The sequence below is a fragment of the Rissa tridactyla genome, chromosome 2 (genome assembly GCF_028500815.1).
Source record: "Rissa tridactyla isolate bRisTri1 chromosome 2, bRisTri1.patW.cur.20221130, whole genome shotgun sequence".
NCBI lineage: Eukaryota > Metazoa > Chordata > Aves > Charadriiformes > Laridae > Rissa > Rissa tridactyla.
The window spans coordinates 151,359,233-151,375,244 of NC_071467.1; the positions used below are offsets into that span (position 1 = coordinate 151,359,233).

The 16,012-nt window shown below is 37.7% G+C and overlaps 1 protein-coding gene across 23 annotated transcripts in view; it reads right to left on the bottom strand.

Moving 5' to 3' along the window:
• ZNF438 (zinc finger protein 438) overlaps nt 1–16,012 on the bottom strand; it is a 53,078-nt gene that overhangs the window by 29,854 nt on the left and 7,212 nt on the right. For 10 of the 23 annotated variants that reach the window (XM_054190357.1, XM_054190359.1, XM_054190363.1 and 7 more), the window contains one exon: nt 8,143–8,284. The exons of 9 other annotated variants lie outside the window; for them this stretch is intronic. The gene's annotated coding sequence lies outside the window, so the exon portion shown is untranslated. The remainder of the gene's footprint in view (nt 1–8,142; nt 8,285–16,012) is intronic. 4 more of the 23 variants (XM_054190365.1, XM_054190350.1, XM_054190368.1 and 1 more) reach the window with 1 other exon arrangement.

Genomic DNA, 16,012 nt, shown 5'->3' on the forward strand with positions numbered 1-16,012 from the left:
AGCATGACCAAGCTTTTAAAGCAACTAGGCTTTTGTGGTTTGACACACAGTACCTTTTCATTAATTTCCCATGAAAACCATGCTGTGGGACACCTACACTGCTTGAGTCACGTTAAGTCTTCCAATTCTAACGCTGAACTTCCACTCACTTAGTGTAATTAAATAACCAAAACCCTATTTTTTTGTAATAGTGGTACTAATTCCTACATTATGGCCGAAGTCAAACTCTGGCAGTCATATTCAGTGTCTCTAAGTTTCAGTAGAGTTTTAACTATTTGAGACACTGCTCGAGCATGCACAGAGAGAGTGAGGGAGGGCACAGCTCACCTGGAGTTGCAATTAGCAGGGATGGGAAAGGTGACAAGACTGCTGCAGGTACACTGGCAACAAAAGAAAGGCTAAGGTAAATGTGGGCCTAATGCTTAATGGAAAAGGGGATCAAGTGACAGAAGGCACGGAAAAGGCTGCAGTAGTAACATAACATTACCAACAGGAGGTGAAGATGCGGCTCAGTAAAGAGAATACAACTCCATATGTGGAAACCCGTAGTATCCAAGAGTGCTGAGGGAGCTATCCGTGTCATTGCAAGGATGCACTCTATCATCTTTTAAAAGTCATGGCATCGACGAAGATTCCCAAAGACTGGAAGGCGACACATAGCACACCCACCTTCAAGACAGGCAAGCAAGAGGATCTGGGGAACTACAGGCCACTCAGCTTAATCTCAGTCCACAGAAAAGGTTATGGAGCAAAGCCTCCCTAAAGCCATTTTCAGCCATATGAGGGACCGGGAGGAGGCTGGGAACAGCCAGCAGATTTACCAAGGGTAAATCATATCCAAGTAACCAAGTGATGAGATGTGGATAAACTGAGGGCAGTGGGTGTTGTTCATCTTGACTTCATGAAGGTCTTTGACGTGATCATCCACAGCATCCTCACAGCCAAATTGGTGAGATATGTATTGGCAGTGGAAGAGACACGTATTGGCAGTGGAAAATTGGCTGGACTGTCAGGCTAATGGGTGGCAGTGATCAGTGGTATAAAGTTCAATTGGCAACTTTTACCAGTGGCATGCCTCTGGGATCAATCCTGGAGCCAACACTGTTCAACATCTTTATTAATGAGCTGGATAATGCAATAGAATGCACTCCTCACGTGTGCAACTAATACGAAATTGGGAGCTGGAGGGCAGGGCCTCTATTCAGAACGACCCAGACAGGCTGGAGGAAAGAGCTATCAGGAATCTGTGAAATTCAACAAGGGTAAAGGCAAATGCAAGCGCCTTCCCATGGAGCAACCCCATGCAGCAGTACAAGGTAGGGGCTGACTTGCCCATTCTGATCAGCATTAATTACGCAATTCTTCTTTGAATCTACACTGATGGCATGCTACGCCTTTTCAAGGTGCTCATATTATACTTTCTAAATTTGGGTACATTAGTTCCCCTTCCCCTCCAGCCTTGTAGAATTCCTCCACTGTTCCATGATTTGTTAAAATTCAAAATTAATAATTCATATAGCTTCTAAGCTTTTTTTTTTTTAGAATCTGTAGGTGTCAGTGCAGCAGATTTAAAAACATTTAACATTAATAGTTGCTGGTACAGTGATAATACATTCTTTCCATCACTAATGATGGAGGAGGTGAGATGTAAAAGCATAATCCAGCCTTTTTCTGAATACAGAACATAATATTTATTGAATATTTATGCCTTTTTCTGCACAGCAGAAATTTATCATCCTTGCCCATTATTGGACTTCTATCATTACTACGCTTTTGTATCCTTCAAGAACACCCTCTATATTTAAAGAACTCTATTGTACTTTACTGCCCACAGATTTTTATTAATATCTTTACCTCCTTAACCAACTGTCTCTGAGCCACATAGTGCTTGCCACCATCAGCTCCCCATTCTTTAAACTGTATTGCTAACTTCACTCCCCTTCTTACCTTGTTTTAACCAAACAAATCATGTTTCCTAAGACCAGAATTCTCTGGGAGTATCTAAATGAGCAAGCAATTGTCAAGTTAGTCAGATTCTTATGCTCAAGTATTCCTTGCTTTTAAAGCTTGCTCTTGTTTTCAAGATTAAAGTAGGAGATATGTGCACGCAGAACTCGTTCTTGGCTCCTAACATGCAAAGTTAGGTCACAGGTCCTAACATATGTGCACTATTTATTCTACATCCATTAGAAAGAAAACCTGTGCAGATTTAACCAGAATAACATGGCTTTTATTTGTTAGAAAACTGTCATATACATATATATATACACACACATGTATGAATAAGTATTTTAGAAGCTTCGGAAATTGATCAGCAGCCACTTGATTTATCAGCACAAACTCCCCATACATGCAAAAGCCTGAATTCTCCTAAATTTCCTTTATTCAATACAGAATGAGTTTTAAGGAACTACTCGTGTTTCTATAGAATCTGATACATTTATAAAAAACCCTCCAATATATTTTTGTCAGTTAAAACACGAGCACAGTGCCACTCTACTTGTCTTCCGAATTGTGAGAACTGTTAAAGTAGGCAACAAAATGTTTCATATACAAGAGCACAGAAACGGCTATAAGGTTTTGTTGTGACATTTTAGTTTTCACAGAGGTTTTCCAGTAAATGCTCATTAAAATGTCTTAACATGCAAGTTATTTGGGTCCACTATCATTTTCATTACAAAGCCGCGATTTGTTTTTTTTTTAATTTATTAGTTTGCTTTATCTCATAAAAATAGCAATAAATTGCATAAATATACAAGTCTGGACAAAGACCAAGATATCCTGTAAAGATTTAATATGGAAAGAATATTAGTGAATATATTTCTATGAAATAAAAATCAATGCTTCCCTTGCAGCAAAGCAGAAAGCCCTGCACATTATTTCTATCACATTCATTTTCTCTCTGTAAAGTCCATTCGCCTTTCACTAGAAGTGAAATAACTTAAGGTCTGTGTTGTAAACTTTGTATTTTTTAAATGTGCGCTGGGCACATGCCAACAAACTGCATCTTCTTCTGCACCAAACATTCATCCAGCCAGCCAACTACTTTATTTCAGAGCACTGGAAGGGAGGAGGGGAGAGAAAAAACAACGGTGATAACTGCTGAAGACATTTCCTACTTTTCTTCTACAGATATTTCTGGTCTGTGTGAATTCACTTACTGCAGGCAGGCCTCACGATCCATAGCATGTAAATGTCAATGATCATACTACAAGTTTGAACTGAATTAACCTTAAAAAAGAAACACGCAATGACAAAGAATTCAATTCAAACCCACAGTCCTTTGATTAATCTAAAAAAAATAGGTATTTCTGTTGAAGACAGTTATCTTTAAAGATAAATAGGTGACTCATTTTTTCAATATTTCAGGCTACATATATTTTTAAGTATATAAATTTGTAAGTATTTGCAAAACTGTCCACTGCAATAGCTGTAACAACTACTGTATTTAAAGATGATGAAAATCCACAGACTGGCAACAAAATGCATTTTATACAGATGGAAGAATGAGCTTTAAGTTTCTGAAATGTAAAGTTTTTGGATTGGACTTTTAAAAGAAGCCTCCAGTAAGTAACAAATTTAGACAATATATGTACATTTAACAGATCATATAGAAAGCATAAAACTACTTTGGGCATCTGACCAGTTGGCAAGAATAGAACTCTTTCTACACAGGAGAAACACATGTATAATAAAGATGCAGTGTATTCCTGTTTCCTAACCTCTTTCAAATTGCAAAATATCTAATTCAAAAAATTCTGAGGGGTACTTCATCTCAAATGTCAAAAATGTCACGATGCTTCATTTCCTCTTGGCACAGAAAAAAAAATGCCAACATTTCTATCACTACACTTAATCCAATTTTCTTCATTTGCTAAATAGTAGTCTCTAAATGTGGTAAACTGGGCAGTAAAACTTAAAATTAGCTAAGCCTATCAGGCATCTTTTGGTCCTATATTTATCTATGGGGGACAGAAAAATCTTTCAACTAGTCAGTAAGAGCTGCAAATAAGCTACTTCCATCCATGAACTTGCATGCTTTCTGTAAATGCTCAGAAATAAGTCACCTGGGATCTTGCCTGTTACACTACTGTAAACATCAATAAACTGAAGAAAGCAAAGGTGTTTACAGCTTTTTTTCCCTTCAAAAATCACTGCCTGTTTTATTTAGTAAAAATCCAGTGAATAAGTATAAGCTGGATGCATGCTTTGTGAACTTTGAAAAGAGATACTTTCAAAAACATATGAATCGTCCAGAAACAAAAAACTGACCTGTTAAATATTAGGTGTAAGTGGGAAAATTATCACCCCAGTACCCCAATCTTTTTGTTTCCCATTGCACAACAAAACAATGCCACCTGAAACTCACTAACAAATATGAACACACCCACTGGTTTCAACTATTTCAGATAAACAAGAAGTTATTTTTTTCTCAATGGGTACGATTCAGAAACCAAAAGTGTTTGTGCAGAAAACCAGGTCCGACGCAACAGTCCACCAACTGATTTACTACACTAGTAGAGACTCTCATCTGACCTGAAATTACTATTTCCAGTGCCAAGTCTTCAATGCACAGTTGCTTTTGTCAACTGAGTATTATCTAATTTTACGTTACAGAAATCATGCCCATTTCAGGTTTTCAATGAAAGATGGCAGTTCTACCCTGGATGCCTCTTTTTTCTCCTTATAAGCAGTGCTCAAACCAAGAAATTCTGAGTGGGCAGAGTAACAGAAGAGAGATTTTTGTCTCAAGCAGCAACTATACAGTCTGACAAACTGTTCTGTTCCTCTTTTCTTCCTCATACACATTTTTGACAAACTAAGAAATCTGTTTCCATTAAGATTTCAAGAACATTTTCAAGTTTTTATGCCAAACATTTTCATTTTCAGGCAAAAACAGGTAGGAGAACATTTAATTCTTCTAACATTTGTGTCATAAAAACCTTATTTCCTACCAAGAACAGGAAACTGTAGCTGCATTGCCTAACTTTTCAACATTGTATCCTACTGTATGCTGCCAGTACTTTATAATAAGGCTTAAACATTTTTAGAAGGAAAATACAGTGCTGATTTAACACAGTCTTCCAAAGTTACAGGGGGAAGGTAAAGAAAGAACTGGTCAGGAACGTGAAAGTCAACAGCAGCCTTAGCTGTAGGAGATGGTGAATCTTACGATCCCGAGAATAGCAATCAAGACTAATAGCAAAATTGCAGTCCTGCACTTGAGGAAACATTTCTGTTTGTTCAGAGAGCTAGTTGATGTGACCCCTGTGTGTAAATACAAAGAACAGATGACGAAACATAGACCACAAAAAAGCTGATGTGCAACACAAACCTAATTTGGAGTCAATGTTGTGGAACTCTCACGTAAGTAGCCCACCACATCTAGCAAAAAGATCCTCAAAGACAGTTGCACAAAGAACACGTGTTCTGAGATTCTCCCATCAGTGGGTACGTGGCACCTTCTGAACCAGGACAAATTCAAGAAAACTCAGAGTCAATCATTCTTTTTGCACATCAGTAGAAAATAACGTAATTCTATCAGAGTGCTAATAAACATTTTAGCAGCACTTAACACTTTGTTATATGTAGTTCAAGTCACTCAAGAAAGCCAAGAACATAAAAATTGCACTTAAAAATCCAGTCAAGAGGCGCTCTGTGACTAAACTTCAGTTTGAGAACGTTGAAAGTGAGAAACCACTGCATTTCAAAACAAAGTGTCTGCAGTTCTACGAAATGTGCTATTACACCTGATGTGTGTTAAATTTGTTTACATGTTACTTTTTATAGCCAGTTACAAACTGAGGCACTTAATCTTGCCTCAGATAAGTGAAATGAATTAATTACTATCAAATCCTAGACATATTTATGCATTTTGTCATAACAGTAATTTACATGTCTTCTCAAGGAGAGAACTTGTAGAACTCTGAATATAAAAATACAGTTGACTACATTGTCTGAAAGCTTAAAAGCTCATCTAATTCATATTATTCCTTAATTCCACATTAAGTTGTTAAAACCAAACAGCTTCTTTCTCCGCATTAAATACACTTAAGATTAGGTCCAGTTCTTCCCTGCATCACAGGTACATGCATCACCTTGCCTCCAGTACATTTGAGAAATCTAAATCCAAAAGAGCTTTAAGTTAAACCACCACAAGATCAACACATACACACACAAGATCAACAGCATCAGCTTACATCCTGTAACCTGCCTTCCACACAAAAAGCAGGAGGTAATCTGCATAGGACTCTGAAGCCACATATTTTTCATTGAGGAAAATTCATTACCACTCAGGGTATTTTCCACAGCAAAGGTGAAATTTATAATGAAGAGTCAGTTACATTCTAAGCACTCTACAAAGTAAATTCAGACCAGGTTACCTTTAATTACAATATAACGTGCAATTCCTCACTGTCTTTATCTGAGCAGGAGCAAAATTAAACCGGAGAAAAGAAAGGAAAGACAATCTATACATCCTGGTAGACACAAAGCATGCTTCAATACAATTGTACTCGCTTTCAACTACTTTCTGAATTCATCGTTTTTTTCATAATATGAAGTCAAAAGTAAACTGTTTTGCAAAAAGCTTTAACCAAAGCACTACTCTGCTGCACTTCAATGCACAGGAAGCCCAGAGTGCTTGCAACGGGTTTGATGCATACCCAAGGGGATGTGCTTAGGTAAGCCCTCTTCATATGAAGTTTCCTACAAAATCTCAGGTACCTGGAGATCACATAGGGGCCGTGATAAAATGACAAGGGAACAGTCTAATTTCAAGATATCAGCAGTATCTTACTCTGTCTGTTCAGTTATACTCACTTGGTGCTTCATGTTGGTTTTTTTCATGTGACTACTGTATAAAAACTTTATGCCAGGACTGGTTTTCTGTGCGTTGAATAATATGCTAGGAAGAATGTCTGGGTTCAACAACAAAAATAGGCATATCTGACAGCCATGTTCCCAATTATATGATAGAGTATGCAATTAAGAACTGGGCAGCATACTGACTGCATTCCAATTATAACTAAGCCATCAAATTCAAGAAGACTTCCTGATAAAAATTAAAAAGACATTTTCATTAAAATATATTCTTCTTATCCTTCACTAGCATGGCAGCACAGTTAACAACATGCACACCAACTGCTCTAACTTCTATTTATAACAGTAAAGCACAGGCATTGGTATGCATGAGAATTAAACTAAGAAAAGGGCTCGAACCGCTACAATTTATTACCTACGTAACGTTTTCTTCCAAGCATAATCCCACTGAGCTCAAACGCAGCTATGCATTCATGAAATCATAGAACCATAGGGTTGGAAGGGACCTCTGGAGATCATCTAGTCCAACCCCCCTGCCACTGCAGGGTCACCTAGAGCAGGTTGCACAGGGACGCGTCCAGGCAGGTTTGGAATGTCTCCAGAGACAGAGACTCCACCACCTCTCTGGGCAGCCTGTTCCAGTGCTCTGCCACCCTCAAAGTAAAGAAGTTCCTCCTCATGTTTAGGTGGAACTTCCTATGCTCAAGTTTGTGCCCGTTACCTCTTGTCCTGTCCCCGGGCACCACTGAAAAGAGCCTGGCCCCATCCTCCTGACACCCACGCCTTAAGTATTTATAAGCGTTGATAAGGTCCGCCCTCAGCCGTCTTTTTTCCAGACTGAAGAGACCCAAATCCCTCAGCCTTTCTTCATAAGAGAGGTGTTCCAGTCCCCTAATCATAGCCCCATTCGCGAGACCTCAATCACTGGGAAGACTTCTGAGTATCTGAGTTGCAGGCACAATACCACGGCTAAACAAAACAGAATTACAGCCTCAGAATTTCACACAGCAGCTAATTAAATGCACAGGGTAACAGACTAGGATTATGACCAAAAAATTTATATGTTATAGGATAATGAGATGGCTCTTGAATGAAGTATCAAAATTTGGGCTATTTCGTGAACCAATGGTGCACAGAACCTCCAGCTACTTTCTCTGACATTGTCAGTAACTAAAAAAACCACCACCCACCAATGTCAATATACCAGCACATTACAACTCCTCACACTAAAAAAAAAAAAAGCCTGCCATCACCATCTTGCATCTTTCTTGTCACTGTGAGAAAACCATATAAAGGTCATGGAAAGCAAACTTCACTTGCATTCTTACAGGTGGCTCCTCCAGATTAAAGCTGAAGAGCAGCTGAGCAGTGGCATGAAGGACCTTTCAGTGCTTTTGCAGAACAGAACACTTCAGTTCCCACACCTCTGAAGCCAACACTTTTCAGCAGTATGCAGTCACTCCTATTTAAAAAGAAAATAATACCTTGTGTTTATGGCTTATATACCACAAACTGAAAATCAGAAAAAAATACGGGATAATTGAACTACGTGAGAAAGACAGAATTGAGTAATATCCTCTCATTTTTTGTAAGATATGCAGCTACTGCAAAGATTTCAAAAGAAAAAAAAATCCTGAAGGCTCACCTAAGTAGTTCTACATTCAAGCAAGCTTAAAATGATTTGCCAATTATATGGTCAAAAGTAAGAAGCTACAGTCAAAATCTGTCTTTTTTTATACCATAACCTATTTTCCAAATGTATTAAGAAAAAAAATAATCTTTAATGTGAACTCACAGTCATTCAACCAAGATTCAGCAAATTCTAAACCCACACAGTTGATTTGTCATCTATTTGGCTGCTAAATCTGACTCTCAAAGAGTGATGTGTTACCTTATTATTATTTTTAAAAAGACTTCTCTTGGGACTGCACAGCAAAGGAATGAGTATGTAGCCTATCTTACACAGGAAGGAGAGATTTTTATCCTTAAAAACAGGAGGTTCGCCCACACGATCACCTGGGACAAACTTGGCCAGTGCAAGCAGGCTAGAAGGTTATAGGAGCCTGGGAATGTTTAACATCAAGAAAGTAATTACAGCCCAGAAAGATCAGAAGGAATTACACAGGAAATGTGAACAGTAACCCTTTCATGCCAAAAAAATCATGAAAAAGTGAGCTCTCGGCTGCCAAACTATGAGGCTGTACAAACCAATTGCAAAATGCAGGAATGGAAAAAACACTATATATTACTAGGCTATAAATTCCCAACGATGTGATAAAGCTATACTTCCAAGAAAAGAACAAAACCTCTGGTCTTTCTTCTTGCCATGTATATGCAGTATAATTGAAGCCCAGAAGAAACATGAAAACATTTCAAACACCACGTAAGAATGGTCAGTTGTCTCTTCTGAATTTTTTCTTTTCATTTTATGCTGACCAAACAGTCTCCTCCCTAGAAGGTGGTCAAACATCTTGTTCTTATTTAGTCATGGGAAACTTCCTTCCAAAATAAATAGTACATTATCCAAGCAAGAATGCTAACTCTCTCAGTTATCTATTCCAGAAAAATGAATCTCCCAAATTCGGAATAAACCCCATAGCTCAACAGAATGGGCACAAGCTACCCTATGCGTTTGTTGGTGAAGTAATTTCTATTGTCTAGGAACACGAGGGAATTTGAGTAATCTGACTGTAGTTCAATCTAGCTACAAAGCCTCCAAGTGCCATTTTGGAAATTGATCATATCTGCATGCTCTTCACACAGAGCTGGGAACCATTTTAATGAAGCAAGAGACTTTTTTCAAGCTCCCCACTAAGGAAAATTGTATTCCTTTATATCCACCAACAGACAATGCTGCAAAGTATTAGCACATAACCCCAATCAGACAAGAGATGAGCAATAAAGCAACCAAACACTAGTGTTTTTATTAATTTGTTGATTAGACGATGGCAAACATATTCTTATTGCAGTAAACAAAAACAATAATCTCCCATAAAATGAGTATTAGTGTATATATGATCTAAGCAAAAATGAAAGATATTTTATGATTTCCAAAAATCAATAAATTATTTATCTAAACAACACACTTCTTTAGTTGTTCTTAAAATTACAAATGAAAACAGTGTCATCACGCATTGCATTTGCGGTGCATCTCCATATGAGCACTTTAGCTTCTTTTTTTCCACCTTGTCAGTCAGGTGTTCCTCTCTACCCTCCTTTACAACCAAAGTTTTCATTTTTTCATCCGTTCTGTTGGCTTACGGTTTTTTCCTTTTCCTTGCCTTCACATCCAAGGTGGGCCTTTGCCATCACTAATGCCACATGCACAACCAACTCCTGCATGACTGAAGTCTACTCAGCTATCTGCTCAGTGGAATCACTAGATAAATAAAATTGAGGGGAAAATAAAAAAGAAATTAAAATACAAAAAAAACACATGAGAATTTCGAGCATGGGCATGCAAACAGGGCAGATATGGTGCAGTAAAGACGAAAGAATCAAGCAGGTCAAAAAGTCATTGCTGACATTATGGCCTGCACAAGTAACTGTTAACTCCCATTCTTCAGGAGATAAAACTGAAATATGAAACAATTATATTTTCTATTATTTTACCGAGATGGAGGCTGAAAAGAGACAAGCACAGTGACCTCATTCTGGAGACAAAGGGAAAGTGCACTTTCTCCTGCACTAAACTTAATCCCACTTCTAAGGGTTGATGATTTGCAAAAACAAACTGAACTAACTCTCCCAGTCAATACACGTTCCTCTGAGATTAAAGTCACTTCTCCTAAATTTGTCTGTCTCCACAGCAGATTAAATATTCAGCAGTACAATATCCATACAAGACGTTAGCCAAAAAAAACGCAATAGTAGATGAGCCACTAAATTTTCGATGGCTATAAACTCAACGCAAATCTATCCACAGCACATAGCACAGTTTGCTGGTCAGTCAGAAAAATATTTCCATATTGTTGCAAGATATTCTGCCTTTAAAGCGCTTGTACGTGTAAAGCAAAAATACTTCCAGGGATACTGATATTGCTTTCTCAGTGAGCTACGAGAGTCACAATGTGAATAAACCCACAGCCTTCCTTTCAGCGAGGTGAACTGATCGGTGTGAAGTCTGTTAGAAGCCACCAGCCAACTACAGGGACTCTTACTATGCAAATGAATTGATGGCAACAGCACTGGGAAGTGTTTCCTGTACCTCCCAAGTGTAGGCAACACAACACGTCAAAGCTGTGCATTCCCTTCAATACATGCATTTGTAACTGATTCACCTGCCGGACCCTGAAGCAGCACTGTGGCTCACCATGTACACCACTAATACAAGATTCCTTTGCACATCAACAACATTTTCCACCTGACCACATCTGCTCTTTACAGAACCTCTTTAAAATTTATATCTGAAAAGTAGTAACATAATGCCAGTACTAGCAATGTTTTTTAATGGAGATGTTACTAGCATTCATCTTATTTACAGAAAGAAATAAAAGAAAAAGAAAGTAAAGTAAAGAATGAAAGTAAAGAATGTCATATTCTGGACCTGTAAACCCACTTTAGAACGAAAAAGTGAATTCCAAAGATACTAGTTTTGAAAAGGAAGTAGCTTCTAAATACAATTATTTGCAATACAACTAGATTTCAACAGAAATTTAAAACTTCCTCTTTTGAGGGCATATACAGTCAGTCAACTGAACACGTATGCTAATATTCCCCCCCAGTTTCTTCCTAACCGCAAGTACATACGCTAAACATTTTCTCCTTCACAATATAAAGCAGCTTTCTAAATATAATTTCCAAAGACTGAGTTATGAGATAACTACACCATTCACAGACAAGTATTGGAGGGAGAGGCTGCTAAAGAAAACCTGAAACTCTTCTTTGAAAATACCATCCAAGAAAGCACGCATGGCTATTCTGTGCCAACCAGTACTAACTTATACAAATTTTTGAAGTTTATCTATTAACTTTTGATTATTAATAAACATTTTAGAAATGGTCTTTCTGGTGTTTCACGTATGAAATGTTATGAAGTGACAACTCAAGTAAACTGTTTTCATTGTTGAACAGCATACACTTTAAAACATCACTTAGACAAAAAAAGGCTTATACCGCCCAAGCTGATTATTTCTCCCATCACCAAAATCTCACTGCAGTAAACAAAGAAATTTAACAGCGAGGTGAAAAATACCTGGAAGAAATTAAGGACAGGACAGACGTAAATGATGCTAATCAAACACACCAAACTGTTACAGTTTCAGCATCTCACCTAAAGCAAAAGAACATGCCCTGAGCTGGTCAGAAGTGCAAAATCCTGCACTGGACTGAACTTACAGTATGAATAACCCTCACAGCAGCTGCTGATCAAACCTGGCTTCCTTTATATTTAGGACATCAAAAAGGCTTCACTCAATCCTCTTGGAGCAGCTCTGACCACAATTATTTCCAGGCTTGTCACTTTCATGCCGCTGAAATTAGCTACTGAACCAAGAAACTCAACATGCCCCAGCTAACAGGCAAGCTGTGCATTTACACTGTTCATCAGCAAAAAATACGGGCAGATTTGTTCTCAAATCTGAACAGCATGCTCCAATCGTGACCTGGTAAGTCCTAAAGAGAATAGAGCACATACATACGATGCTTTTGACAACTTGCTCTACTATACTAGCTGTTTTTTCATTATATTCTGATTAAGCGCACAATAAGATACATTCCTTCTGTTTCAAATCCCATCTCTCTAGAAAATGGAAAGAGCTACTACAATTACCACTAGAATACGAAGACCCAAAGCAGGAGGCAACATGGTTTTCTAAAACAGTAACACAAGATTAAGGAGCATCATCTCAAGGAAAATCAGAAGACTCATCACTATCTTCCCCTCCAGATTACTGTATAAGTAACACTTTCGCATCACAGGAAAAAAGAAATATTCCTCAGGCTCCACAAAGTATTAAATACATCATTATAGATATACGACAACAGAGAGTTGTTACGACTTTCAAATATAGCAACCTGCGATCAAAATCAGTGCAAATTACGTCACATTTATGTTTTTCTAATCTATAAACTATATTCTGGCAATGCATGCTCTTGAAGTGCAGGTAGATGATGAGTGAAAAAAAGAGATGTGAGAAAAATAAACAAATGAGTAATTGTTCTACTAACTAACAAATTACACAAGGTGTTTTCAGAAATGGTCCCTTAATCACGGCAAAGATAAAATGCTTCCAGCCTTAAAAGAAAAAACAACAAAAAAACCCACAAAAAACCCAAACAAACTAACCAACCAAAAAGGACCCACTAACTTTTGAAGCATTCTGCTTATTACAAAAGTGAAGAGAAATAATCAAAGCAACAAATTTCTGCAGGATCTCACAAACATCTGGCATCCACCTGCTTATGCAAAGACTGGCAACACGTAGTGGTGGCTTTAAAATGCATATTTTTGAAATAGCGACAATCCCCAAATAGCAAAGCTTACTATTTTGATGTTCCAACCCTAAATAATGTTTAAAAGTTGACCATCATTTTAGGCTTATCATCCCTGACAGAGTACCTCTCAGTTACTGAAGTTTTTCTGCCTTGACAGGGGAATTCCATTTTTAAGATTCATACAGAGAAAATGTTTCGGTATAAATCACGGCTATTCTAAGCCAGGAAAATGTCCCACAGGTCACTAAGCTACCATCTTTCAGACGAGTTCTCCATAATTAAGGTATCAATTATCATTTCACAGGCATATTTTATTTTATAAATAAACTCTGTTTCCACAATCTGAGCTGTGGGAAAGAATGCCTGCGTCAATGCACCAACCCTTGCAGCACGGCAAGTTTTGAACTGAATGCCAACTCTAAGTGCTATAATATGGATTCTAGCAGAGAGAAAAATAGGAGGAAGATTTCCCTCTCACCCCCCAGATTCCCACAAGCCTCCTGAATCTTTTTATTCCTGTCACGGCACCTCCCTGACATCTGCTCTTTGCTGCTCTAGAGCCAAATACAACAAATTTAAGTCAATCTGTTGCTAAACACACCAAAAGTAAAAACTGCAGCCTCCATTAAATGGAGTGAAAAGGACATTTCAGTGGGAAGGAGCAAAAGCTGATCCTGTAGTCTTTTCCTGCTGAACACTGCTTTTGATGCATTTATCACAGACTTTTGTATTTGAGTTTGATAGAGACTGAAAGCAAATATAGTTTCTAGGAGTTGAACCATGCCAAGAGAAAAGACTGGCAGAGCGACAAGCATGCTCATTTAATTAAGATACCCCCACTGCTATTTTTTATGACTTTTTACATACTTGCTGGAAGTTGGCTGGAAGACACAGAAGGCCAGCGTTAGCTCATCTCACCCTCTTTAAATATTCTATCACTTTAGGTACAGAACAAACTTGTGTACTGACTTGGATTAAATTACTGCAGGAACACCTACGTAATGCATCAGCCCAGGCAACAGAAAAATTGAAGCTGAACAGCACAGTGTCTCATGAGTGGAAAGTCACAAAAACAACTGCCCTACACAATTTCTCTTCAAGTACGTGAGGACTTAGACTTTACTACCCAAAACTTCTTCCTCAATGTCCCCACTTACAAGAAAAACAAAGTATATCAGTGGATACTCCCAAGAGAACTAGACATAGTACCTAGTGGGCATTTCACCTAGATATAATCTAACACAGGGATAAGGGAGCAAACAAATTAGTGAGATGTTATAACCATTTCTCCTGTAAACGAACATAATTCCTTTACTCCCACCATCAATATGCAGTTTTCAGGTGAGCTTTAACAAAAATCGTAATGGTAAAAATAATCCTATAAATGACAAAAAGCTGAGGGGTTATGTTCTTTCAGGAAAAAAGGTAACCTGAGCCTGTGTAAATATTCTTGCACTCTAAATTATCCTATTTCTATTAGAATTTTCCTAAATTCAAATTATCCCTAGACTGCAGAGCTCACTGTCTTATCAATTTAATAAAAAAAATAAATCCTTTCTCAAGTTTCCTTTCTCAATTTGCCACCTTAATTTCACAGAACGTCCCCTTACTCTTATAGCATGAACCAACGGAACAAAAGCTCGTGAATTACTTTTCTCAAACCATTCATCATTCTGTGCACTTGTGTTATACTTCATCATATTCATTGCCTTTCAAAGGCTAAACAATCTTTTTTTTTTTTCAATTTATCTTCATACAAGCAAATTTCCATCCCAGTAGATCACTCTTTTAGCCTTTCCTCTGCATCTCCTCTCCTCTACACCTTCCTTTTTAGAGGAGGCATCCAGCACCACATACAGTGTGATGGCATGCTATATGACAGTAAGATATTGATTTTTACCATAGTATTTTATTCCCCATGCTATTCTCCATCACACTTTGTTTACTCTGATTTCACGTACAAACACAGATACCAGGAGTTAACAGAGCTCTCAGAAACAAGATTATTAACACACAGCCCCCTACTTTGAATATGTGACACTAGGAACGTGTGAAGACTTATCATTTCAGGACAGATAGTCTTTGCTTTTTTGTCCTTCAGCACAATTTCTTGCTCATATTTCAGCCATTACAGTCCACAAATCTTTGTGATACGCCCATCAGAATATCTTCCCAGAAAGAAAATCCCTGGTTTACAAGAGACCATAAACACAGCCTAAGCAAAGGTAATTGCCCTAAACCGCAGACGTGGACTTTTCACCTTTAGGTCTTCAATAAGGCACCAAGTATGCCTCAACGTAACAAGAAGTCTGTAATGTAATACAGACCTGCCCTTTGAAAAATTAAGACTTTAATAGAAAACATAACACATGTATATATGGAAGACAAGATCATTCTACACACCACTTACCCTACAGAAACTACGGAAAACATACCATCCCTGAACTAACTTACTAAAATACCATAAAATATGATAGATAATGTATTGACCCTTAAGGGGTACATAACCAGACAAAAATAGACAAAAGTTTCCAAGAAAAAGGTGCATTTGAGAATCTGCAATCACATCTGCCTTCTGGAAATGAAAAAAAACAAGCGAATCAAAAGTCTAAAATTTTTGTCTCGATCACGAATGGTACTGTAAAGTTTCTTTAATATTGCCATTTAGGGAAAAACATAATAGAGTGATTGACTCAACTCTCTGTTCTTAAACACTCTGCTAAAAGAACAAACTATTTGTGAAAATAACAAAAAC